Raw genomic sequence first — 26,381 nt, forward strand, 5'->3', positions numbered from 1 at the left:
AAAGTTATATAAGAATTAGATTTAAAGCAGTTGGCATTCGAAGCACAAACTCATGTGTGCATCTGTTTCTCTAAAGGTAACTATATTTACTCAACCAGAATGGCGCATTTGCTGGTAAAAACTTAACTACAATTGAATCTCTTCCCTGCCCGCACCCACCCCTTTTCCTCGAGTATTTTCATTTCTCAACAAAATGCATTTTATTAAATCTTGGTCTTTTCTGAATTCTTACACAAAGTAAGAAGGCTCATTTCAGGAAATTACCAAAGCTGTTTTTTTTCTTTTTTTTTAACCTTTTATTCTGTGACAGAATAATAGCATACTACAAGTGATAACACCTAAGGAAAGAAATCATAGCAATTATCTGAATCATTCTTTTTTTTTTTTTTTTTTGAAAATTAGCAAACCTCTGAAATGGTAATCTTTGAACACTCATACGATTCAAGGAAAGTGTTAAATAGGATTTTTGTGGCCTGCTGTTGTAAAAGTCCTTTCTAGCACAATTTAATCCATTTTTCCATACCAAGAATCAGAAAGAAAGCTTTCATTAAAAGAGAGAGTTCATTTTTCACCAAATTCTATATAGTATGTAATGAGGTTTGGTAAAAATCAGAAATCACTATGACCATTCAAAAATTAATGATTCAAATCTATAAAATACATTGCTGTCTCTAGATAAACCAGTTATTAGAAAATGAGGATCATTATAGTCCAGTTACAAAAAGGCTAGGCCAACCATGAACACCTGTTTCTATGATTGCTAATGACCTTTTCTATGGATCTGACATAGCATTTTATTTTATTTATTATGCACAGTTGTTTTCTAGCAAGTCTCTTCCATCTGTAAAGGAAATCAGTTACAATCTCTTTGGTGGGAGGTTCCAACTGTATTTTGAGAAATTCAGATATTTCTGAGCTTCAAGATTGTTGAGCTATTCTGATAATAATTTCTTGAAATGAAACTGGAAAGTCAATTGAGCAAAGAGTTTTATAACTAATGATGGCTTATTCATCAGAAGGGAAGTGAAATGGTGAATACATCATTGTTTTTGTCAATAGTATTAATTCCCTAAGCTAGGCATCAGAAAATTAATATCCACTGGGAGGACAGGGTCTTTTTCATTAAACTTTGTCACAATTCAATATCAAGTATGACTTCTTTGGGGTTTCTCTGACAAAGTGTGACACACAAGGAAAAGACAACCTCTCTTGATTTTTGGGAAACTTTGAAATTCTAATTGGGGGCATCACTCAGCTCATAACTGTTTTACATGAAAGAAAACCTCATAAACAGTTGTAAAGCACTTTGAGGACTTGTTGTGTCTGGCAAAGCAGCAACAATTATAAGGAGGGAAAGTGCCTGAAACTTTATCAATAGAACATGGAAGAAAACCATGGAAGGACACTAGATCCCAAGGCTAACGAATCACTAATGCATCATTCATGGTGAGATCTAAGTAAACGGTGCTCATATGAAATTCTCACTGAGAATGCCCTAAGTTCCTGAAACAAGAGAGGATCTATACAGAATACTGGAATTCCTATGCAAATACAGAGAAAGTAAAACAGAAATTTTCCAGTGATACTTAAATAGCAGGCACTTTCCACAACATTTTCATCATAAGCCTCAGAAACCTTTCCTCATGGAGTTTATTTTGTATTTTCAAATGCCTGAGGGTAGCTCAAGAGATGTAGGGTAAAGCAAAGCTCTTGGGCTGTATCCATCATACATTCAGGTTTTCCAGTACAGCAAAAGGGGACTGAGGCTAAGGTTGAGACAAAATACGAGTTTCATTTCTGACTGTCATAAATTCCTCTTTGCCCCAGGTTAATTCCTGTGACTATATCTGTGCATCCATTTTCTTTCATCTTTATAACATATGGAACTACCTTATAGTATTACCATAAAATACTTGAGACAGTAAATGAAAATCACCATAAGCTTTGTAAGATGTCATAAAATGAATGTCATTTTCCATTTAAAGGGTCCACTTGTCAGCCATTGGTTCGGATGATATGAATGTTCATGATGAATGTCAATATCAGCATCATATAACTTCTGGACAAGGTTATATCATTAGATTTAATGTAAAGAGAAGTTAGGAATTATTTTTATTTCTACAGTATTCTTTTTCTTAAGTTTATTTATCTTGATAGAGATAGAACATGTACATGTGACTGGAGAAGGGAGAGAGAGAGAGAGAGAGAGAGAGAGAGAGAGAGAGAGAGAGAGAGAGAAATCCCAGTTAGGCTCTTCACTGCCAGTGCAGAGCCCCCAATGCGGGCCTCAAACTCACAAACCGAGAGATCATGACCTGAGCTGAAATCAAAAGTTGGACACTTAACAGACTGAGCCACCCAGGCACCCCTATTTTTATAGTATTCTATATACTCCTTCTAATTGTGGACTTCATCTGTAGCTGCTAATTAAAGAAAAAGACTTCCCATTCTTTGAATGTACTATTTAATTAAGTTACTATTAATAAGAATACACTCAACATTGTATTTGTTACAAACTGGAATTGTTGGTTTGTTAATTTTCCTTCTCAATATAATCTGATAAAAACTAACCATGGGAGCTCAATTTATCTGAAATCTAAAGGGTATAAAGTAAAAGACACACACACAAATAAAAAACTTGGACCACAAGTTTCTGAGACTAAAATCCTAATTCCCAGTCCACAAAAGCCTTGCTCTGTAAGCACAGGAAATGCTTACTTCTTCATTTTTTTTTTTATTGTTTCCATCTTTCAAAACAGTACTACAATGCTTATCACTCTACTTAAAAAAATGCTCTCTGACTTGCAACCTTGAAAATGGGACATGTAAGAAGTCAATCTCCCCACTAAGAGAAACTATACAAGATGGATAAAATGCACAAACAGCTGTTCGAAGATAAAGGCATGCAGGCAGGAGAAGAGAAGCACAACCCAGGAAAGCCTCCACTCACTTCCACTGTTGCCTCAGAGAACCTGCCAATCACATTTTAGGAAAATGAAACCCACAGTAACCTGAACAGTTGAGCAGTCAAACTGGGGAAGGGACACAGAATCTGGAGTTTGGGGTTCCTAGGGTGGCAAAACCATAAAGGTCAAAAGACCAGAGGCAGGAATAACCAAAAAGAAGTGAGCCTGAAATTTAGACGTCATTCCCACTTTGGGCATGGCCCAATTGTTACACTTTGTGTGTGTAAGCGGAGACTCTGAAAGAGCAAGTGGAGAGTGGTATCTGATGAGGTAAAGGGCTGAGAAGATAGTTTGGCAGCCTTGCTACAATGAAGTTAAAATTCAGCACTGGCCATGGAGGTAAAGAAAGGGTGGAAAGGTGGAAAGGAGGAAAGAGAAGTTTCAGGCGATACACTGAAAGAGCCACACTGAATGAGTGGGAATCACACCAGAGGATAAGAACAACCTGAAATACAGCAGCCCTGGTAAAACCGGAAACAAAGGCTCCAATGGAATAAGATAGTTTACTTGTACTCTATGCTAGAGTAAAATTAAACCTTCTCTGGAAAAAAGCATCATCCAAAGCATAGAATATCCCAGTTTTAATGGAAAATTCATAGGCATGCCAAGAAAAAGAATCAAATGACCAAAAAAATCAAGAGTAAAATTAAATAATATAAAAATACCGAACAGTGATCCAGATACTGGAAATATCAGGTAAGAATTTTAAAATAACTATACTTAGTATGTTTAGAAAATATAGGGGCGCCTCGGTGGCTCAGTTGGTCAACCATCCAACTCTTGACTTCAACTCAGGTTATGATCCCAGGGTCATGGAATCCAGCCCCATCTCAGGCTCCACACATTAAGCATGGAGCCTGCTTAATATTCTCTCTTTCTCTTTCTCACTTTCTCTTTCTTTCTTTCTCTCTCTCTCTTCCTCTCTCTGTCTCTCCCCCTCTGCCCCTACACTGCTTATGTGTGCACACTTTCTAAAAAAAAAAAAAAAAAAAATTAAATAAATTTAAAAACATATATATGTTCAGAAAATATAGAAAAAGACAGATTTTCTGGGGTGCCTGGGTGGCTAGGTCAGTTAAGTGTCCAGCTTTGGCTCAGGTCATGATCTCATGGTTCACGAGTTCGAGACCCACGTGGGTTTCTGTACTGACAGCTTAGACCCTGGAGCCTGCTTCAGATTCTGCGTCTCCCTCTCTCTCTGCCCCTCCCCCGCTCATGCGCTTGTGCTCGCTCTCTCTCTCTCTCTCTCTCTCTCTCTCAAATAAATGAAAACCTTAAACAAAAATTAAAAGAAAAAATAAAAAAATATTTTCAGCAGGAAACTGGAAACATATTCTGGAAATTTTAGAATTGAAAATTCTGCATTAATAGAACTTAATTCAAGAGATAAGTTTAATAGAACACAATACAAAAACATTCATATAACTTACATTAGGGGGATTAAGAACAGAACAGGATATCACTATGCTCATATTCAAACTGAAAACGTTAATTTAAAAAACACTGATAATATGTTAACAGAAATTAGTGTTGACACTGCTAGTGGGCATGTAAATAAATATTGCAGCCACTACTCTGGAAAACTTGTGGCAGTAACTACTACTAAATAGAGTACACATAATTTTATCCCACATACAGAAAATAAATTCCAAAATGTAAGTACATGAGCGTTGATAGCAGTGTTATTCATAATAAAATAGCAATAGTCTAATCACATACCAATGTTAAAATTGATAAATTGGGTATGTTTATTAATGGGATATAATAAAATACAGAAATTCTGGAAAAAATTCTGGTATAACATATAACATTCATATAACAACATGAATAAATCTGATAGAAATAATAAAGTTGAGATAAAGAAGCCAGATGAAAAGAATAGCACATATTATATAATTCTTTATGTGAAGTTCAGAAACAGAAAATTTATGTTATAAAAGACTCTGAATAACTATGGGGTAGGAATTAACTGGATTAAGACACAAAGGAAGTTTCTGATCTGCTAATATTGTCCTTTACTTTGATCTGGGTGGTACTTACAGATGTTTTTACATTTGAGAAAAATTCACACACAAGATTTATATATTTAACCTTATGCTATATGTCACTTTAAAAATCTACAAAAATTATGATAATTAAATTTAGTCATATGGAAGTACTTTGAAAACGTAAAAAAAAATAAGCATCATATTATTTTTATCAACTTGCTATTTCTGATGTTCAGTTTCACAGTCAAGGTTTCCAAAATAAATAAATAAATATTCTTGACACAAACAAAGCAGGATTTCTCTGAGGAAAAACTGATCTCTGATCTTTCAAGTGTCAGGTGCCCCCAAGTAGTACACTGTCAATATTGGATTTACTAAAACTAATTTTAAATTTTAAAATGTCATTTCAATTTACCTTCTCTCAAGTCAAAATTATGTGCAGAAAAAGACATTTTGTTTGCCTAAGGAACAGGTCACTGGAACCTTACAAAGTCCCTTTGAAAGGTGAAAAATCTTTTTATATCTGGGGAATCCAATATTTACTTCAGCCAGCAGAGTAGTTGGGGCATAACAATGAAATGTTTTGTTCAAATTGTGTTAAATAAAGTAGAGAAAGGACATACACATATGGGAATATGTTTGAACTTTTAAGGATGTGGCTTCCACATTATTTCTTCATTTATTATAGATCTTTTTTCTCTTACATCAAGTCAACAACCAATCAATGCCCTAATGAATAACACAGGCTCTTTGTGCAATATTAAGCTACATGAATCCATGCTCCTCAAAAATTTTTGTTGACATTTTTCTTTCAATCTTTGATGCAGAAAACCATTTTTAATTTATCAAGATTAAAATTACAAGAATCATAAATTATTTCACTCTGAATAATTTTAAGACTGAAAGGCATCCCTTGCCTTGTTTTGTATATTAGAAACATTAGGTGAGATAGGTGAGCTGAGTTGATGAAGTTCACACAGCTTTTTCATGCTAAAACTAGAACCCAATTTTCTGACCTCTATTCATTGTTTTCTTTTCCCAGTCAGCTATTGTGGAACTAGCATCAGTACAGCCTCAACACAGAACTCCAATCCATTCCATCTGAACTCATTTTTCTGGAGCTATTCTATCACACTGATGCTCCACATTAAATTCTGCATTAACAACTCTGACACCAACAAATAGTTATTTTACTAAGAGAAAGTCTAAGTGCCACTGATTTAAGTATGAGATGAAGGATATTAACAGAGGGAGTTTTTATATGGCTCAGAACAGTTAGGAGTAGCTTGATGGGGTGGTGAAATTTACAGTGGGAAAACCTGTTAAGGCCCTCGTGAGATCTCTGAATTGCAGAGTCAAACCACGGCACAGTTTTATATAGGTGTAGGATCTTAGCTTTGACAAGTGATGGTGAAAGGAAACACTTCTTGGATCATCTCCAGTACTTCAACTGGGTTTCAGTTAATGGCTGTGGGGGAATTTGCTACCCATATGGCAGGCCAAAGAGTCCAAAGAGTAAATTGCCTGGCTAAGTGCTATTTTAGCAGAAAGTTAAAGCATTGACTTGCCTGATGCCTGGGTTGTTCTGCTGTTTAAGTTGCTCATCTTTTTTAACTTTATCACCACAGATATTACGTGGAAAGTCAATATAGAATGGTAGTGAATACTGCCTACTTTGGAGGGCACAGCTGGGGTTCACAGCCTTAAAACACACACTTCCCTATATTCCTTCTCTTTTTCTCTCAATCCTCACCTTCCTAGGTTGCAAGCTTATTAGCTCACTGATTTGAAAACCTGTGTTAATGAGACGTATCATCAATTTATTATTGCTTTGCCACATCCCTAACTCACCACTCAGCTCCTTAGCCACAGATTTGATCTTACCAGTGGAATTTGTCTTATATGTGTGTGACTGGGTAGGGATGAATCAATACTAAACCACTTTCACTCCCTCCTTCCTCCTTTCTTCTGTTCTTCCTTTCTTGTTCTATGCATTAAAAAACACTTTTTGGGTGCCAATGTTATTCTATGTGTGAATTTAGCACAATTCTAAATTCTGCAGATATTAAAAAGGAAGATTTGGGCCCTGCTGTCCTGGAACTCCGAGCCCCCTTGGGAACACTTTGGGAAAACAGAACCATGTGCCCAAAGAAGTAGACATGGGTGAGCTTTCTAGGTTCAAAGAAATGGCAGACAGTAAAGCATGGATGCAGGGCAGAATCTGAGGGAGAAGATGAAAGAGAAAGGCCTGGCTACAGTGGCTGCTCCCCAATGAGAATTCTGAGCCTAAAGTGAATTCTGAGCCAAAGGCTACCCAAGCCATTTCTCAAACTCACTTTCTGACTTCAAATTCCACCCTCTTTCCACACTACCTCTGTACACCTACTTTCAGCTCTGCCCTGACTCTTGTTTCACTCCTCCTTTCTTTGAGAGCCACACAGTTTTGCTGAGTTTCCATTATGACAACCCCATACTGCTAGGCCTGTCTCTCCCTGTTATGAACTCATAATCCTACATTTTCTGGGATTGAAAACCTGAAATGAAAAAACCATTATTCTGTCCCTTATATTTTACATTCATAATCCCTGGTTTTCATTTTATGTTTGTTTAAATCTTTTTGATGTTTATTTATTTTTGAGAGAGACAGCGACAGAGACAGAGCACAAGTGGGGAAGGGGAGAGAGGGAGAGAGGGAGACACAGAATCTGAAGCAGGTTCCAGGCTCCAAGCGGTCATCACAGAGCAGGACACGGGGCTCGAACTGACCTGAGCTGAATCATGACCTGACCTGAAGTCGAATGCTTAACTGACTTAGCCACCCAGACGCCCCCCTCGTTTTCTTTTCTTAGTCAACCCTTCTTCAAATTAAACCTCACTGGTACAGATGATGAATCCAGAGGTCCTTCATTGGAGGGGGGAGGAACAGCATCCATTTCTCATCTCCCACCCTCATATTCTTTACTTAACTGTGTGGAGTCCCCTGACTTGATAATCACTACCTACAGTATGAGGCTTATATACCTGTGATCATTTTACAGATTAAGGCACTAAAGCCTAACTTGCCCAAGATTCCAAAAGAGAAAGTACTAAGAAAGAAACTTGAACTTGAGAGCTCAGGTTTTATGTTCTTATCACTATACCATAAAATTTAGGGTTTATCTATATCTTTTCAGTCTTTACTCCCAGCCAGCTCTCATGTTGCAAAACATCCTTATAAACACATATGGAGGGCTCAGGGAATTCTCTGTTGGAGGGTATCCAACTCCTCCACCATATCCTCTTGATTGAAGACCCTTCCAAGATAAGATTCTTTCATAGAGTGGATGTCTGAACCATGAGAAACAAGATGTTAGCTCATTTCTTGGGAACAGATTGGTTTCACTTTGGCCCATTTCTTCCATTCTGCAATGAGAGGCTATTTCAGAGATCAGTCTTATGCAAGTTCCTGGGTTCATGCATTGAAGCCCAAATTTAACAGGGTGGGAGTGAACCAGTTCAACTCTGTCCTTCCTGGAAACACAATGCATATTGAATACATTCTCCAAAGAATTTCTCATTGCTGGAACCAATCCAGGAGCAGAATAAAGTAAGCGTTCCAAATCTTGCTTTGTTAAGCAAGCAAAGCCTCTCCTTCATTGATGGTCTGACTTCTGCTAATATTATTAAGGTAAAAAAAGGTTAAATTTAATAGTCTGTTCCTTTTTTAAACATCCCACACGATTACTATTTTAAATCACTATTAACCTACACACTGATTAACCCACTACTTACATAATTGATAGATAATTATTTTTCCAGATTGCCAGTTAAAACAAAAAGTACACCCTAATGAAAAAAACATATTATAATTATTATATTTATTTTCTCTAAATATTCTATTTATGTTTAGATAAACTATATTGCAATGACTTCTATATGCTTCCAGATAATTTATAATACAATAAAAACCTCTAAATCTACACATATTTCCCATTCTCTCAAAAATAAATTCAGAAGCTCAGTAATGATTCTGAGAATAAACCAGTTAAATTTTAATATATGCATTATATACTATATAAACATATATATTTATATATTTATATGTTTAATATATTACATATATTATAAATATATACTGTGTATACATACTACTGTGTATATATATACATATACACATATATATGTGTGTGTGTGTGTGTGTATATATATATATATATATATATATATATATATATATATACGATTTTTCTCATAGAGTCATTTTGGGACATTATTCAGGACAAGTTTCCAATGATAAGGAGACCTATACCTCCTTTGAGATAAAACCAGGAATAATATGACAAAATAATTTTATTCAGTTAATGCCCAAGAGTTAATATAGTTAATATAACCCAATCAATTGAAAAGGTGACAAAAAACTCTACTCAGGACTTCTAATTGATGTTTGTTTGTTTTTTGTTGTTGTTGTTTTTTAATGTATTTTATAACTTAGTGCTGGACAGGTGAGTTTTGCAGTCAGGGCATGGGGCAAGTGAATGTGCCCTTAGGAAAAGCCTACACATGGACAACTTTCCTGTCCCTCTTTTTTCAGCCTTCTTGATGACAGAGTGTAGCAAAGTCCATCAAGTTGCAAAGGTTGATCCGATTTAGTCACAGTCAGCTGGGGAGACATTCAACTGAAGAATGGCCAATTTACAGGTGCTATAAAGACCAAACAAGATCACTACCCCCTCCCCAAGGGCTAACACATGAGGAAAAGCAATGACGTGGAAAACAGTAAAAGAGGAACAAAGGATTGTCTCAGCCCCCTCAGCACTGAGGCTGAGCAGGCATTGCTTCAGTACCCACAGAGCCAACACACAGAAATTCATGTAATGATCTGATACTGCCTATGTGGGTACTAGCAGACCTTTTCCCGTGATACCTTCTCCCCTCTTCTAACCCTTGTATCTCTTAGCATCAGTTCATAAAATTGACACCGTGTTCCCTAATAAGCTGGCATTAAGGGGCGCCTGGGTGGCGCAGTCGGTTAAGCGTCCGACTTCAGCCAGGTCACGATCTCACGGTCCGTGAGTTCGAGCCCCGCGTCAGGCTCTGGGCTGATGGCTCGGAGCCTGGAGCCTGTTTCCGATTCTGTGTCTTCCTCTCTCTCTGCCCCTCCCCCGTTCGTGCTCTGTCTCTCTCTGTCCCAAAAATAAATAAAAACGTTGAAAAAAAATTTAAAAAAAAAAGCTGGCATTAAAAGTTATATTTTGAGGCTTTTCCTCATCTCTAAAGATAGAATAATGATTGATAAAAGGCAAATTAAAAAAAAAAAAAGATATGGCCACGCTCTAAAATTAAGTAAATAAATGTCTCTAAAAATCAGAAAACACAGCACAAAGCAGAACTAAAGCCATGAGCACTCCAGGCTCCAGGTACAGAAGCAGGCAGAAGCAGCTGAGAATCTGACTCATCTAGGGTTATAAGGAATAAACATTCTCCACAAGAGGTGAGGAAATAGAGTCAGGATCACTGTGTTAAAAGCAGGGCATGATAAAGGACCTTTACTTGTAAAAGTAAGAGAGCTGAAAAATGTTTCTGACAACCCCTGCCTGGCAACATGGCTCACACACATCCGCTTTCTTCGGAAGCAGCAGGAGAGAGACACCCCTGCCAGCTCAGCCACTGAATCAGCAGCAATCCTGCAGTCACCGTGGAGGAGGAACTGAGCCACAGGCAGGATGCTGTTCTCAACTGGGAGCCCTGCGAAGTTGTGTGAAAGCAACTGCAAAACTACAAGAGTGAGGATCTGATGGGGAGAGAGAGCCTGTCCCTAAACACCGGCACAACAAAACTCTGAATATATCAATACAATTGAACTATAGAAGCTACCAGTAAAACCAACACTAGTAGATGAATTCCCTCCCAATAAAATGAAAATGACACAGCAATCAGACAGAAAACTTCAACATGATTATATTCAGAGTCCTCTCCTGATTACTGAATAAATAATATTCGTAAGAAATAACTTATGAAATTAAAATGTATGGAAATGAAGATTGAAGATGAATTTATATTCTACAACTCAACATTACCAATGATACATGTATGTATAAGTCAGAGAAATTAAGGCAAATTTAGGCAAATATGAAAATATTAAAGTCTTTATCATAAGGCTTCTTACATGCTATTTTGTGCTATTTTGCATGACAATGCCTCACATCACTAAAAATCTTTGAAATTTTTACAGCAATTTCACATTAAATTTATAGATACTAAGTATTTTGTAGGACAGATATTATATCCACTTCATTAAAGACACACTACAACAGAGTTTGAATCAATGGTCACATAGCTACTGACAGGCATTACTCAAACCTAGATCTTTTGATACAAATGCCCATTAATGTAGCTTCAAAGGCAATTCACTTAATTTCTTTGCAATCCCAATTTACTCACTTGTAATTTATTAGGATGCTGGAAAAATAAATTATGATACAGAAAGCACCCAATTGGTCTTCTGTAAATGTTTCTATACTTTGTTTTGTTCCTTTGCTTTCTTTAGTGTTGGTTAATGAACTGTTGTTTCTGAATAGGTTGAAAAGTCTGTGCAGCCAGAACCAAGTTTAAAAGTTTAATTATATATTTCTTTATGCACCTACTTGTCATTACCAAGTGTATATTTCCACTACCTGTAAAAACTTGTTTCCTCACAGCTAACCTGTAAAGTAGCTAAGGAAGGTTATTTTAGCATTTTTTCAGTTAACAAATTGAAGGCTCAAGGTTACATGATTCACCAAGTTGCCATAAGCAAGAGAAAATTGAACTACAATTTAAAATTTAGCTGTTTAATTCTATAATCAGAATTTTCCTGTAAATGTGGGTTTTTTAATTATTTAGCTACATATGTATTTTTAATTATTAATCACTGCTCTTGAGCAAAATCATTGCTGGAAGCTCAGTGTGTAAAGTAAATGACTATGAATCTGCTATTTTTGTGAGGGGTAGGGTGGTGCCTTGTGAAGCCAAGATCCGGGCCCCAGGGTTTCTGACTGAGTAGAAGCAGGGTGGAGCCCAAGAATTTGTATTCTTCCAAGTTCCCAGGTGAGCCTGATGCTACTGGTCTGGGGATCAGGCTTAGAGAATCACTGTTCTAATTTCTTGCTACTCATTATGTGGTCTGCTGAACAGCAGCATCAGCCTCCCTTGGAAACTTGTTAGAACTGCAAAATCTCAGACCCCACCCCACACCCACTGAATCAGAATTTACATTTTATTAAGATTTGTATGCACATAAATGAGAAGTTTTTTTCATTGGCTTGATACACTAGGTCTCTGTCCTATGTGCACATTAGCTTAACCCGGGAAGATACAAAAATGTACATGCTTGCATCTCTTCTCCTAATTTTTTTAAGTTTATTTATTTGAGAGAAATTGCGTGTGCACACAAGTGGGGGAGGGGCAGAGATAAAGAAAGAGACGACCCCAAGCAGGCTCAGCACCATCAGCACAGTGCCCCATGTAGGGCTTGAACCCGCACCTTGAAATCATGACCTGAGCCAAAATGGAGTCAAATACTTAATCGACAGAACCACCCAGGTACCCCATTTCCCCCTAAAATTTTAATTTAATTGATCTAGGATATAGGTAGCTGTGAGTGTTTTTAAAACTGTTTCCCAGGTTACTAAAAAGTACAGACAGGGTTGTGAGCCACTGGCCTAAAATGCATCATCATTTCCCATACTTGCCTTAAGTCAAGAAACATCTGACAACTTGATAAAAAAGCAAGTTCCAGGCACCTTCTTATAAGCTTGTTCAACAGACTGAGGAGGGGCCAAACATACATAAATTTTAATAATAATTTTAAGAAATGCTTACTGTCAAGTAAGTTTGAGAAACTCTACTGTAAAATTTTACATATACCCCTAAAATAAATGAACCACATTTCGGTAACATTATTACTTACAGTACCATTTTTAAAATGCCTCAGCCAACATTTCAAATTTAATAGGATAATTTTGAGGCTTATATTTTATTTAAAAAAAGACTGAGTTCTCCAGCAATAAGCATTATTTTAACAGAACATTTAAGTTTGAAAGTTCGGAAACAGTGATTCTAGCCCCATGTCTTTAATTCCATGTTTTAATGTTGACTATTCAATTAACATCCTTAGAAACCAGTTTCTATATCCATATACAGAAAAGTGACACTGAATGACTGTGGTTCTGAAACGTGTTATCATTTAGGTAAAGGTGATGAGATGGGTCGCAGCCCACAGAAGGCTAACTGCCAACCCAGGAACACTTCATTTTAACATTTGCTTAAATGACCTATCTCTTGCAATGTCTTTTTTTTTTTTTTTTTTTTGCACTGTCTTTATTGATGTAGTCAACTGTCAACTCCCCAAAAGACTCTCAATAAAATCTGTTACTCAGAGTTGAGCAGTAGAGAATCACCCTGTTAACCAATAGTGTCTCAAAATGGGAAAATTTAGATTTAGTCTTTGTTGGTGATTTTGAGCTAAGTCTTGCAAAATGGGGAACTGGTTGAGATGAAGCAGGGAAAATGTATGACCTAATAATTTTGGATTAATGGACACAATGAAGTGAAACAAGGGTGTTTAAAATGAGCTTTAATAAGGAAATTGTTGTGGTTTAAGTGTTCAGTCAGTTCATAGGAACAAGCATTTCTTGGAACAAGCAGCTAACTTATTTTTCTTGGTCTATTGTTATTTACGATAAAAGCAGAAAAATACTCTCTATTCTATAATAGTTTAGCACAGTAACAGTATGTTGGGTTCAGTTCTGGGCACTTAATTAAAGTACCTTTATAGAGTTTGTTTTGTTGTAATAATCATTTTTGTATTTCAAACTAGCAATTCCTGGAGTCCAAAGGCTGAAGAACCAGGAACTCTGGAAGAAAATGAAAGCCCCGGCTCAAGAAGAGAGAATTCACCCTGTCTGCCTTTTGGTTCCATTTTGCACTTAACAGATTGGATGATGCTCATCCACACTGGTGAGGACAGGTTGCTTTATTCAGCCAACTAAATAAGATGCTAAGCTCTTCTAGAATCACCTTCACAGACATACCCAGAAATGTCTTACCAGCTGTCTGAGCATCCCAGAGACCAGTCCAATTGAGACACAGAATTAACCACTGCACTCCCTACTCATATCCTTTGCCCATTCTATTTGCTATTGGATTTGTGGTAGATTTTTTTATAGAGTAATAACTGTTCTCTAGATATTTATCAGATTTGATTTAATATTTTATTTAAAAATCAATAAATAAAATATTTTATTTTTAAGTAATCTCTACACCCAACGTGGGGCTTGAATTCATGATCCCAAGATCAAGAGTCCCACATTCCATCGACTAAGCCAGCCAGGAACCCCTCTATACATACATTTTTAATTCTGCATAATACAATTTATCTTATAAATTCTGTATTCTTTTTTTATTTATGAAAACCTCTTCTCCAAGATTATAAAAGAAATTTCTCTCTATTGTCCTCTAGCTTTATTTTTCTGCAAGGGAGTGTGGTGTAAAAAATGTACAGATCTAGCATTTTATTTTTACTTGGTTTATCCATTAACTGTATATTGACTAATTCATAGCTTTCTTATGTTTTTAAATGATGGCTTTGTCATATGCTTAGTATATTTTATGAAATCTTCAGTCCATTTCATTTACCTATTTGCTAATTTCCGTGCTGACATCAAAAATTTCTATTACTGTGTTTTTGTAATGTTTTCATATTTGTAGAAACATTACTACTAATTAATTTTTTATGCTTTAATCATGACTTACCATTATCATAATTATTTTTGTCACTATTTATACCAACTCTTACATATTTTCACATATGAGGTTTAGCATCAAGTGTCAAAGAAACAAAATAATTAGCCAATATTTTATCAATCCCATTAATTTTATAGATGCCTTTTGAAAGAGCTGAAAGACTTACAACATTTTCTCTCATTGACTAAGAACCAGGCATTTAGGTGTCTTATTTAACTCCCTTTGTAAATATAAGTAAATTAAAAGTGGTCACAAATGCTTTGTAGCTCTTCCCCAAAAGGGATGGAATCTATTTTCCCAGGCTGGGCTTGTACCTTGAGTCTGTTAGGGGAAAAAAAAAAAAAACACCCAAAACTTTTTTCTTCTATCTCTTATGTTTGGTACCTGGAATCTACAAATTAAACTGACAAAATCTAGAGTAACAGGGGAAATGTGTTTATTCATACATACACAGGAGCCAAAAAAAGAAGTAGCTAGCTTGTTAAATGGTTAAAGGTGAAGGTTTATAAACCTACATTAGTAGGGGAAAGGACAGAAGAGAAATGGCTTCTGTTGGAAGTACAAATAGGTCTTTTAAAGAAAGAGAAATGCAGGGCTCCTGGTGGCTCTGTTGGTTAAGTGTACAACTTGGGCTCAGGACATGATCTCATGGTTCCTGAATTCAAGCCCTGTGTTGGGCTCTGTGCTGACAGCTTAGAGCCTGGAGCCTGCTTCAGATTCTGGGTCTCACTCACTCTCTCTGCTCCTCCCCAGCTTGTTCTCTCTCTCTCTCTGTTTCTCAAAAATAAATAAATGTTAAAAGAAAGGAAGGAAGGAAGGAAGGAAAGAAGGAAGGAAGGAAGGAAGGAAGGAAGGAAGGAAGGAAGGAAGGAAGGAAGGAAGGAAGGAAAGAAAATGGTCTTTAGAACAAATGGGAAATAAGAAAGCTTGTGATAACATTTGTCTATACAGGTATGAGTGGTCTTCTTCAGGGCCCAGAGAGGGATTTTTAGTAGGTTCACTTTCGGCCTCTCTCCGGGGAGTAGATGGTGCCCTGAAAAGGGAATTTATGTCAGTCTTCACTTCTCACAAGTTTCTGCTTTTGGTCAGATCAGGGATGCTCTGAGAAAGCTTCTTTCTGTATCTGTTAAATCTCAAGTATTTTCAGCTTGAAATAATCTTTATACCAACTCTCAACTTCTGAGTGGATCCCTGCAAGTTCCAAGTTTAAACCTAAAATAATCTTGTGGTTTACACTCTCACCTGGAAGGCTGTTGCCACCTGTGAATAAACCCAGGCTATCCTCCTAGAGGAAGAGGGGCCAAAGGGAGACACAGTTAAGGCCAACACCACCACATGGAGAGGAGTCATTCCCACTGAGCACAGCCCAAACTTCTGACCAACAGAAACAGAGTGAATATGTTATTGTGTTTTAAGCCATTAAATTTTGAGGTGGTTAATTACACAGTTATGAACAACTGATGGGTATTTAAAGTTTCTTCCTCTAGGTTTGGATCTTATGTTTATTTCTATAATTTGCACGTGTTTACTACTGTAAATGGAATCTCTAAGAGGTTGCTGTTTGTAAATATGAATGCTGGGTACATTACTTTTGTACCTACACTGATGAATTCAGAGTTTCTAATAGAGTTTAGATTTAAATATTTTGAATGACCAGCTATATGATCTCATCATCTCTTATTTATTTATTTATTTATTTATTTATTTGGGGGGGGGGGGAGAGAGAGAGAGAGAGAGAGAGAGAGAGAGAGAGAGAGAGAATCCCAAGCAGGCTCCACACTCTAAGCGCGGAGCCCAACGTGGGGCTCAAACTGAGGAATTGTGAGATTGTGATCTGAGACGAAATCGAGTCAGAAGCTTAATCAACTGAGCTACCTAGGCACCCCTCATCATATATAAATAAGGATAAGTGGATCTTTTCCTTAAAGAAGATGTTTTATGCATATTTTAAGCGCCGTTTTCTTGTGTATTTAGTACTTCTGAAATAATTTTAAGTAATAGTGGTGGTAGTGATACAAATCATTTATGTTTTCTGAATGTAATGTTTTTTCAGTGTTCCTTTATTAAAGATTACACTAAACAATTCCTATTTTCTTGAAAGGTAAGTGATTTTAATGAAAACTATATTTTAAATTTTATCATATGTCTTCTGGCCATCAATCCAGCTTTTGTAAATGTTTTTATATTAATTAAATGTATAGTTTGTATACTAATTCTATGCTATGTTGCATATGTTTTTATACTAGTGTATGTTTCATGTTATGTTATATACATATATTTCTTAACGTTATTTTTTTATTCTGGAAACAAACTAGTTTTCTATGGTATTTCCTAATTTAGCTCTTTGCTGGAGTCTATTTTATTTGAGACTTATAAATCAATATTTTTAAATGAGTTTTCTTTCTTTGAACTGATTTGTCTGGTTTTGATATCAAGGCTATGTTTGACTTTTAAAAATAGTTTTGAACTTTTCCTTTGCTCTCAGTACTCTGGTCAAGTTTAAATAGCATCAGCATGATCAATTTCTTGGAGTATCGATAAAATTCACCGGTAATAACCTCTGCTTCTTGGCCTTTTGCAGGATATTAGAGATGCAGTGGTCAAGAGGAGGCTGTTTTCTTTCTGAGCATGTTAATTTCCCTCCTGAAATTGGTCTGTTTATGTTTCCTTTTACTTCAACTGTTGATTTTAGCGATTTGCATTTTCCCAGTATCTCATTTATTATATTCAGCTTTCAAATTGATTCGAAAAAGTGATAAATTGTTTAATTCATTTAATTTCCTCTGTTTCTTTGGTTCTTTTCCATTTCCTGTCTAATCTTTTGTGTCTATACTTTCTCCCTTATCATTTCCTGACTAGCTTAGATTTTACTGTTTTTGAAATAAATCACATTTGGATTTACATATTATTGCTACATTCATTTCAAATGTGTTCTCTGTTTTTTTTTTCTTTGATTAATTCCATCCTTGCACTTTCCTTCCACTTCTATTATTAACTTTTCAAAATTCTTGACTTCAAATGGTTTGCCTTTTCCTTCTCAGTCTTTGTCTCTCTCTCTGTCTCTGTCTCTCTGCTTATCTCTCTCTCTCCCTGTCTCTCCCTTTCCCTTATTTTCTTCGGGCGGGCCTGGCTGTTCTGACATTTTTGCTGCCTTTATCATATAATAGTTTCATGCTTGCCCCCCACTCCTGAAAAAATCACATACTTATAGAATAACATTGTTAAAATGAGAGAGACAAACAAACAAAAAAACCAGATTCTTATGTACAAAGAACAAACTGGTGGTTACCAGAGAGGAGGTGGAGGGGGAATGGGTGAAATAGGTGAAGGGGATTAAGAGTACACTTATCCTGATGAGCACCAAGAAATGTATAGAATTGTTGAACCATTATATGGTATATTGTATGGTAACTATGCTTCAATAAAGACATCTTTCACATACTAAGCTGCCATAATTTGCACACCTGTATTATTTTATGTATATGTATATTATATATGTATATTATATACATATATAAAAAATAAGCTTTTGTTTTCCAGTATCAAGGCAATCACAGCATCTCAGATAAATTGTTAGAATAATGATTTATATTTATTAAAGCAAGACTTACCTATTCGAAACATTAAGAAAGCTCTAATGCTAGCCATTTTTTTTTCTATTTTATGTGCAGAACACTCTCTTGCCTTGGTAGAGAAATCTGAAATTTAACACAAAAGATAACAATCCTAACTAATGGAATACTAGAAAGAAAAAAAAGAAATAATTATCCTTTCCATTGTACATATTTTCTTGTTGTCGAACTAATTTGTTTCAGTTTTATCTCACTTCTGCCTAGAGAGTTGTTCACAGTGAACTCAGGCAATACACATGAGTATTTCTTTCTCAAGGATCTGCAGAACGCAAATTACCATTTCTTTCAGGATGATGACAACAATAGCGAAACTAAACATAATAACTGAAGTCTCCTGGCTCAGATCTGAAGCAGTAGTTCTCATTCTGAAGCTAAACTAAGAGGGGGAAGCAGCAGCTGGTCAGGCTTCTGTTACCTTTCCCTGCATTTGTGTGGGAGCACAACAGCAAATATTTCCTTGGTTTGGATCACTTCATCAATGGAAGCAATGTTATGTCCATATAGATGAAAAAACACTTTCTTTAGATTAAGGTTTTGATCACTAGAGAGGCCAGTTATAGACGTCTTATTCAGTTTTCCAGGGCATTTTTTCAGCGTCATGGAATTTCCTGCATTCAATTTTGTACTTAGTTTGCAGTGGTTTTAAACCTTTCTCTGTTCATACATTTTATCAGTCATATCCTAGGATGTGTACACAAATTTCTTCCCAGTGAGTCTCAGGTAAAATTTCAACTTCAGTTTCCAAGGGTTCCTACCCTCTGTGTGTTTCTCCCCAAAAGAAAATGCAGAAGAAAGAATGAGCAGATTCATAAGTTACACTCAGGCTTATTTTAACAAATCAGTTAGATGTTATGAATCACCTCACCACCCCCATATAGCTCTTTCATCTTGGGGAATTGGCCCCGTTAATGAATAGTTCAATAGCGTGGTATCTCTTGATGTCATTATGAGGGCAATAATATAATATTCCAACTGGGATACTTTTGTAAATGAAAAAAAGTTCTGTTGATAAATATGCTGGGACTAACACTGAAGTCACCAATGTGGTGACTTCCTGGCCATGCCATTCCTTCCTTTTATAACATTCTGCGACATTTTAGGTTCCTGGCATTTCCAAGTTCAGTCTCTCTGCTTCCCTTGCATGCTGCAATATCCTTCATAAGATCAGATAGAATGCATAAGAAAACATTTTATATAAAAATTGATGGTAATTTTTAGTGAAACTTATATGTCATCATGTAAGTTAAAAAGTTAGTATCATTTGTTAGAAAGCTGGTAATATTATGTGAGGTGATCATATGGACATAAGTTACTTGGATAATTTTAAATGCTCTATTGAAATTGCTTTGGCTAATAGGAAAATAAATGAGTTTACATAGCTGGCTGACAGATGTAAGATAAATAAGATGTCTCAATTATATTCAAATGGATTCAAACCTGGTTAAACTGAAAAAGGATACTGCAAGTATGCATTTTTATAACTGCCTTATCATGCCAAATATATTATAAAAAGAAATGCCACATGCAACCGATATAAACAGCATTTTGGGTTGACTTGCCTATATTTCATGATTATGGAGGTCTAGGAAATTGTGAAAGCTTGTTTGTTTTGAGGAATGGAGAAGCAAGAAGTGACAGATTGTAAATAAAAGGAAGTATGCTGAGTTTGCAAGTTAAGAGTGGTTACTGCATTCGGAGACCGTAAATAGCATAGTGTCACCTGTGTACACGGCCTCATGTTCTTCCTGGTGGCCATCTCAGCACAGGAAGGAATGACAGAACTGGGAGAAGATAGAGCCATTCCTCTGAAACAGTGGCTTATGTAAATTGCCATGGGCTTCTATAAATGTGCCACCCGGCTACCCTGATTGTGCTTTTTGCTCCCTGCTGTTACCAGGAATGTTGATACCATGCAAAGAGGTGAGGAGGGATCATCTGTGGATTCAGCTTTGCTGACAGGTTTCCAGCAAACTATGTTTTCAAAGTAGCCAGAGTCAAATTGTGCTTTTTACAACAGATTATTGAGTTGTTTTTTGTTGTCATTGTTCTTGTTTTATCTGTTTGGTATAATAAATTTTGGATTTCCCAAAATGAGACTATAAGGGTTCACCCCCTTTGAGAGACCCCTTTAATACTGCCATTTCATAAAGCTTTTGGGAGAACATACTCCAAACTGGAGATGTGAGTAGTAATGTGGACTCCCATGACACTGATTATATTAGAAATCTAAAAAGGCGTTAGATATGTGTACTATGAATGTGTGCTGGAAAGGCCAGAGAGAGAGAGAGAGAGAGAGAGAGAGAGAAGGGCATACCCTTCTTCATGAGTGGCTCTCAGGTCCAAGGGACTTTTGCTTATAAACAAATGAGAAGAAGTCTAGACACTCATTCCTCTTTGGCATGTAATTAGAATTGGTTCACAAGCTTTTTACATTCTTGACTTGGTTCTAGATTCATTTATTCATTCAACAAACATTTATTTACTATTTACTGTGCAATAAACAGTAACAAAACAGTGTGTCTCCTCACTGAATTTACAATCTATTGATGAAAGTAGACAATAAGTACCTAAAGATTGAAAGCGGCAACATTTGAGCAGAGATGACTGAAGAGTGGAAGCCAAGCACAGAAAGTAGTATGTCAGCAGGCTGAGAAACCACTGCATATAAAGGCCCCAGGAGGAGACTATATCTAGCATTTTAAGAAATAGCCAGTGCTTAGGATGCTTATATAGAATGGACAGAAATGTTAGAGAATCAGCCTAGGGCCCAGGCCACACATCCTGGGCTTTACAGACCATGCTGAGGAATCTGACCCAAATAAACTATTAGAATGTGCCATAGGATTAACTGTGTCACCCCAAAATTGGTATATTGAAGCTCTAACATCCAATTTAGAGATACGGCTTTTAGGCTGTAATTAAGTAGGATCATAAGGATGGGCTCCTAATCTGATAGAATTCATGACCTTATAAGAAGCTCTCTCTCTGCCTCTGTCTCTCTCTGTCTCTCTGTCTCTGACATGTGAGGACACAGTGAGAAGGAGGACATCCACAGAGTCAGGAAGAAAGCTCTCACCAGGAACCGGATTAACTGGTACCTTCATCTTGGACTTCTAGCCCCCAGAACTGTGGGAAACAAATGTTTGCTGTTGAAGTCATCCAGTCTAGGGTAATCTGTTATGGCAGCCCAAGCAGACTAACACAGAATGCATCCCAAGAAATCTAAATAGGACTAACTCTTTCCAAATGCTGTGAGTGGGCAAGAAATAGCCAAGTCTTCTGAAATACATCAAAATACTGAAGATGATCTTACCACACCTCGCCTGACCTCCAGATTTCCAATATTACTTTATTTTCATTATAATTGGGATGACTTTTTACTCAGAGTTCTTTCTCTCCACAGGGTGCCCCATTTTTAAAGAGAACAGATACAGTACATTGAGTTTAATTCTAATGTTCTCTTTAAAATGCTAATAATTATGGCCCAATTATTGCAGTGGTTTCCTTGTTAGAGTTTTCTCCCTTGAGTTGCTCTAAATTGTAAGTGGTATAGAATCACAGAGCTTGCATGATTATCTGCCCAGTCCATTGCCAGGGCTTTGTGTCTTTTCAGGATCTGTCCTTTGGAATGCTTCCCAGATGTAAGCACATAGTTGTCTATGCTAAAGTCACCTGCACATCATTTGCTTTTATCCTCTCTGACAACACACTGCCCTCATTGTGAGTATACAATCTTGTCTCCCAGTTTTCACAACTGCTATTGTAAGACTGTGCTTGGAAATGTTCCCAGGGATTAACATGAGGCTCTTGTTGGGATGTTTGGAGATACAGTTGCCAAGGCTACACCTCCAAAAATTTTTTTAAGTTTATTTATTTTTGGGAGAGAGACAGAGTGTGCAAGCAGGAGAGGGGCAGAGAGAGGAAGAGAGAGAATCCCAAGCAGGTTGTGCTGACAGCACCCCTATACCTGCAAAATTTCTATAAGATCTTCTAAATATCTTGATTTCAATCCTACTCATTCAATGTTAGCATCTAAAAACAGCTGAATCGGGGGCACCTGTGTGGCTCAGTGGTGCACATCTGACTCAGTAAGCACCCGACTTGGTTTCGGCTCAGATCATGATCTCACAGTTTGTGAGATTGAGCCCCCACATCGGGTTATGTAGGAGAGTGTAAAGCCTGCTTGGGGTTCTCGCTCTCTTTCTGTCCCTCCCCTGCTCTCTCTTCTCTCTCTCTTTCTCTCTCAAAATAAATAAAGAAATAAAATCATCTGAATCAAAATGAAGGGTATGTAAACAGGTGACTGAAACCACTTTTTAAACAAAATTATATAAGGTTCTCTTAAATACCTGTCAATGGAAATTTGCCATTTCCTTTAATTTTCTGAATGTGGGCATAACTTTTACTATATTGAAAAAAAATTCACTCACTTTGTTATAACTACTCCCGATTACTCTCTTACTCTCTTCTTGCATTCGTTTCTAATTTCTGGCTCAATTGGTGGTCATCTGCAGCCCATACGTTACAAACTATATCTACCTGAACCTCTAGCAATCTGATTCCTATCTGAGCCACTTCGGCAAACTATACCCAATGTCACGTTTGATGTGACAGACACATTGTTATTTCTCTTTCTCTTCCTTTTTTTCCCCCTTCCATTTTTTTTTTTTTTAATCACCCAACTCTCTATGTGGTCTGAATAAATACTGACAAATTTTTAACAGCATCCTCATTAGCATCCTTGAATCCTCCCATCACTTAGCCAATGCTAAACACAGCCCATATTGCCATTCTTTGCTCCAAAATATTATGGGGATTCGGGCATTTTCTTTTCAGTGGTCGCCTGTCCTCAGTTCCTCCAGCTCCCATCAGGCAGGCATGCAACCATTCCAGCTTGTAGTATATGGTGTGTGGGCTCTGGTACATCACATTCTCACTGGGGCCCCTGCCTGAGAGCAGGGTGTTTCCTGCTGTTGCTAGTCTGTTACTACTGTGATCTCACTGTCCATTTTGCTCCTTAATTCCTCCATTATGGGTACAACCAACTCCTGCCGTAACAGCATCTGCTGTGAACTCTTAAACTGGTTTCTCTTTTCCTGATGAGACCCTGAATGACACAAAATCCTTCTCCTTTATTATTTCAGTAAAGAATCCCCTGTTCCTGTGGCCTTTCTTCCAGACCTCCTCCTGTTACTATTTATTCTAGGATGTCCTCTTCCTGCTCTTACATTTTCAGTTAGTTTCTTTGCCCTAATTTAACAAACCATTAGGGTTATTCCATTTTATAGAAGGAGAAAAAGAAAAGAAAACTACGAACAAAACAAAACTTCTCTCAGCCCTTTAAGGTCTATACCATAATTATATCTGTATCCATTTCTCTGCCTCGCCTCTCCTCTCTGTCCTTTTCTGCCTGCCCTTCTTCCTTCTACATCAATCAGCATGTGAGTGTTGGAGCAAATACACGCATCTCAGGCCTTCAGAATCCAGAGTCTATAGTCATTATTTGATTTTCTGCACAATCCAAGCTGTTGTTCATCTTACTTAGCAATATTTGTAACCTCCATTCATTTCTAGAAATCTCATTCTATTACTTCTTCATGACTGCACAATCAATTTTTTATGTGCTTTGTGGTATGTGTGAATACACAACTCAGTAATAGCCTTATTTTCTTGATTCTATAGAGAAACTGCTTCAAATAAACTTTCTGATTTTTCACGGTAGGGACTTTCCTTGGACTTGAGGTGGCTTCCCATGAACCTAAAGAGGTATTTTTCCCCCGACGTTAGCTCATTCAAAAGTCAAGCTTGTTTATTGTGGCCATCAGGTGTGGCCCCCGACTATGCTAACAGTTGTGGAGATATTTTCCACTGCTTGGCCTTCTGAAAATCTACCACATAAAAAACTGGTGACCAGTACTGTGCCTTGCTGCAGGGTGCTCTGCACCTGGCAGCTTCCTTATCACAAGCATTTATTTCTTCTCCTTTGGCTTGTTTTTACCCTCCAAGTTAGGAGTGTTGGCATGGCTTCAACCTCCTTCTCCAATACCTTACCAAATGTGCAATTATTCATTAAAAGTCACCTCATCATTCTTCTTTTATTCCAATTTCTATATTACTGAAAGACCTTAAGTTCTGGCATGAGAGTGACAACATTCCTTGGGCAGAGTAACAACACAAATTTCTCTTCTATGTGAAGGTATAAACACCAGAGCCCACATCATCATTGTAATGGAAATCTTGAAATCTGAGCCATTTGTACACCACATTAGGTTTCCAATATATGGAAAACTTAATAAATGTATCTCAAGAATAATAGTCTACCATACACTAAAAATAAAAAAAATAAAAATAAAAAAAATCTCCTAACTTCTTTACATTGCATTGGCTCACACTGAATGTGAGATTTGTCTTCTTTCCCTCAGTTTATTAGAATGATATCGGGGCGCCTGGGTGGCGCAGTCGGTTAAGCGCCCGACTTCAGCCAGGTCACGATCTCGCGGTCCGTGAGTTCGAGCCCCGCGTCGGGCTCTGGGCTGATGGCTCAGAGCCTGGAGCTTGTTTCCGATTCTGTGTCTCCCTCTCTCTCTGCCCCGCCCCCGTTCATGCTCTGTCTCTCTCTGTCCCAAAAATAAATAAATGTTGAAAAAAAAAATTAAAAAAAAAAAAAAAAAGAATGATATCTAGAGACTTCTGATAGGGGCAAAATGATGTGGATCTGTTTTCCCTGCCTCTCTCTGCTAAGCACAATGGAAAATCCCGGAAATGACTCAAGAAACAACAAAAGAGAACTCTGAGAGGTGGTAACAAGAATGTGGTCTGGTTTGTGATCCCAGAATGAGAGGAACGGCACAGTAGAATAGTATCTTGTATCTCCCCACCCAACAGAGGAAGTCCACCCAGACCCAGCATGTCCGAGCTAGCAACAAAAAGCAGCTCCTTCTTCCCCCAGATAGAAGGGCGTCCTTCTGACAACATCATTTGAGATGGACAACACCACCAACAAAGAGAATTATTTGGGATCCCTGCCAGCAGTAAGCTACCAGTGGAGGCCTTCTCCCTTGCTGAGTCTGAGACTTTTTCCTTTCCTCTAAGAGATGCTGATGTAGACGGGGGACAGATGGAGTAGGTAGGAGACAACTAGCTGGAAAGAGTGTCCTGGTTTTGGAAGCCTCTTTGTCTCTGTGGGTCAGAGACTCTCCCCCCCCCCCTTCCCCAGGAAACATCAGAGCAATAGGGGAGAAGAAGAGGAGTGGACAGTGAACAGATTCTACTACACTCACTCCTTCACTGAGAGACAGTCTGCAGTCAGATCTGGGGAAACCAGCAGGAACTAGTGGGAACCCCAGTGGCAGTAGATTAACCAAGCAGACAAAATAACACTACAAAGGCTCTTAAAATTAAACTGATATTGGAACCACAGCCCACAAAAATAGACCAACACCCACATGTTAAACCTCAACAGGTGAATACTGCTAAAATGAAAGACTTATATAATATCCAATCTCCTAACATAATAGATAAAATGTCCAGGATAAATTAAAAACAAAAACAACATCTGTTATACCAAGAACCAAGAAAATCACAACTTGAATATGAGAAGACAATCAACTGATATGAACACCGAGGTGAATCAAATATTGGAATTATCTGACAAGGATTTTTAATAGCCATAATAAAAATGTTTCAACAATTAACAATTCTTTTTAAACAACTATATATATATATCTCCTCTACAAAGAAGTAGAAATTAATTTTACAAAAAGAACCAACTAGGGGCTCCTGGATGGCCCAGTCAATTAAGCATCTGATTCTTGATTTCAGTTCAGGTCATGATCTTATGGTTTGTGAGATCAAGCCTTGCATTGGGCTCCGTGCTAACAGTGAGGAGCCTTCTTGGGATTCTCTCTCCCACTCTGCCCCTCCCTTGCTTGCATTCTCTCTCTCAAAATAAATAAATAAAGTTCAAAAAAAAGAACCAAATATTAATTTTGGAACTGAAAAATACAAGATAGAAAGAAAACTCACTGGATGGC

At 37.2% G+C, this 26,381-nt stretch overlaps 1 long non-coding RNA gene across 2 annotated transcripts in view; it reads left to right on the top strand.

Moving 5' to 3' along the window:
- Positions 1-3,149: 3,149 nt before the first annotated feature.
- LOC147578418 (uncharacterized) overlaps positions 3,150-26,381 on the top strand; it is a 33,947-nt gene continuing 10,715 nt past the window's right edge. Inside the window, exons 1-3 of one of the 2 annotated variants that reach the window (XR_015254265.1) lie at positions 3,150-3,662; positions 13,791-13,930; positions 16,770-16,817. This is a non-coding gene — a long non-coding RNA (uncharacterized LOC147578418). Of the gene's footprint in view, positions 3,663-10,207; positions 11,022-13,790; positions 13,931-16,769; positions 16,818-26,381 lie in introns of those variants that run through there. The other variant, XR_015254266.1, reaches the window with a different exon arrangement.

This window comes from Puma concolor, chromosome C1 (assembly GCF_028749965.1).
Source record: "Puma concolor isolate L17-30 chromosome C1, mPumCon1.1.hap2, whole genome shotgun sequence".
NCBI classification, from domain to species: domain Eukaryota; kingdom Metazoa; phylum Chordata; class Mammalia; order Carnivora; family Felidae; genus Puma; species Puma concolor.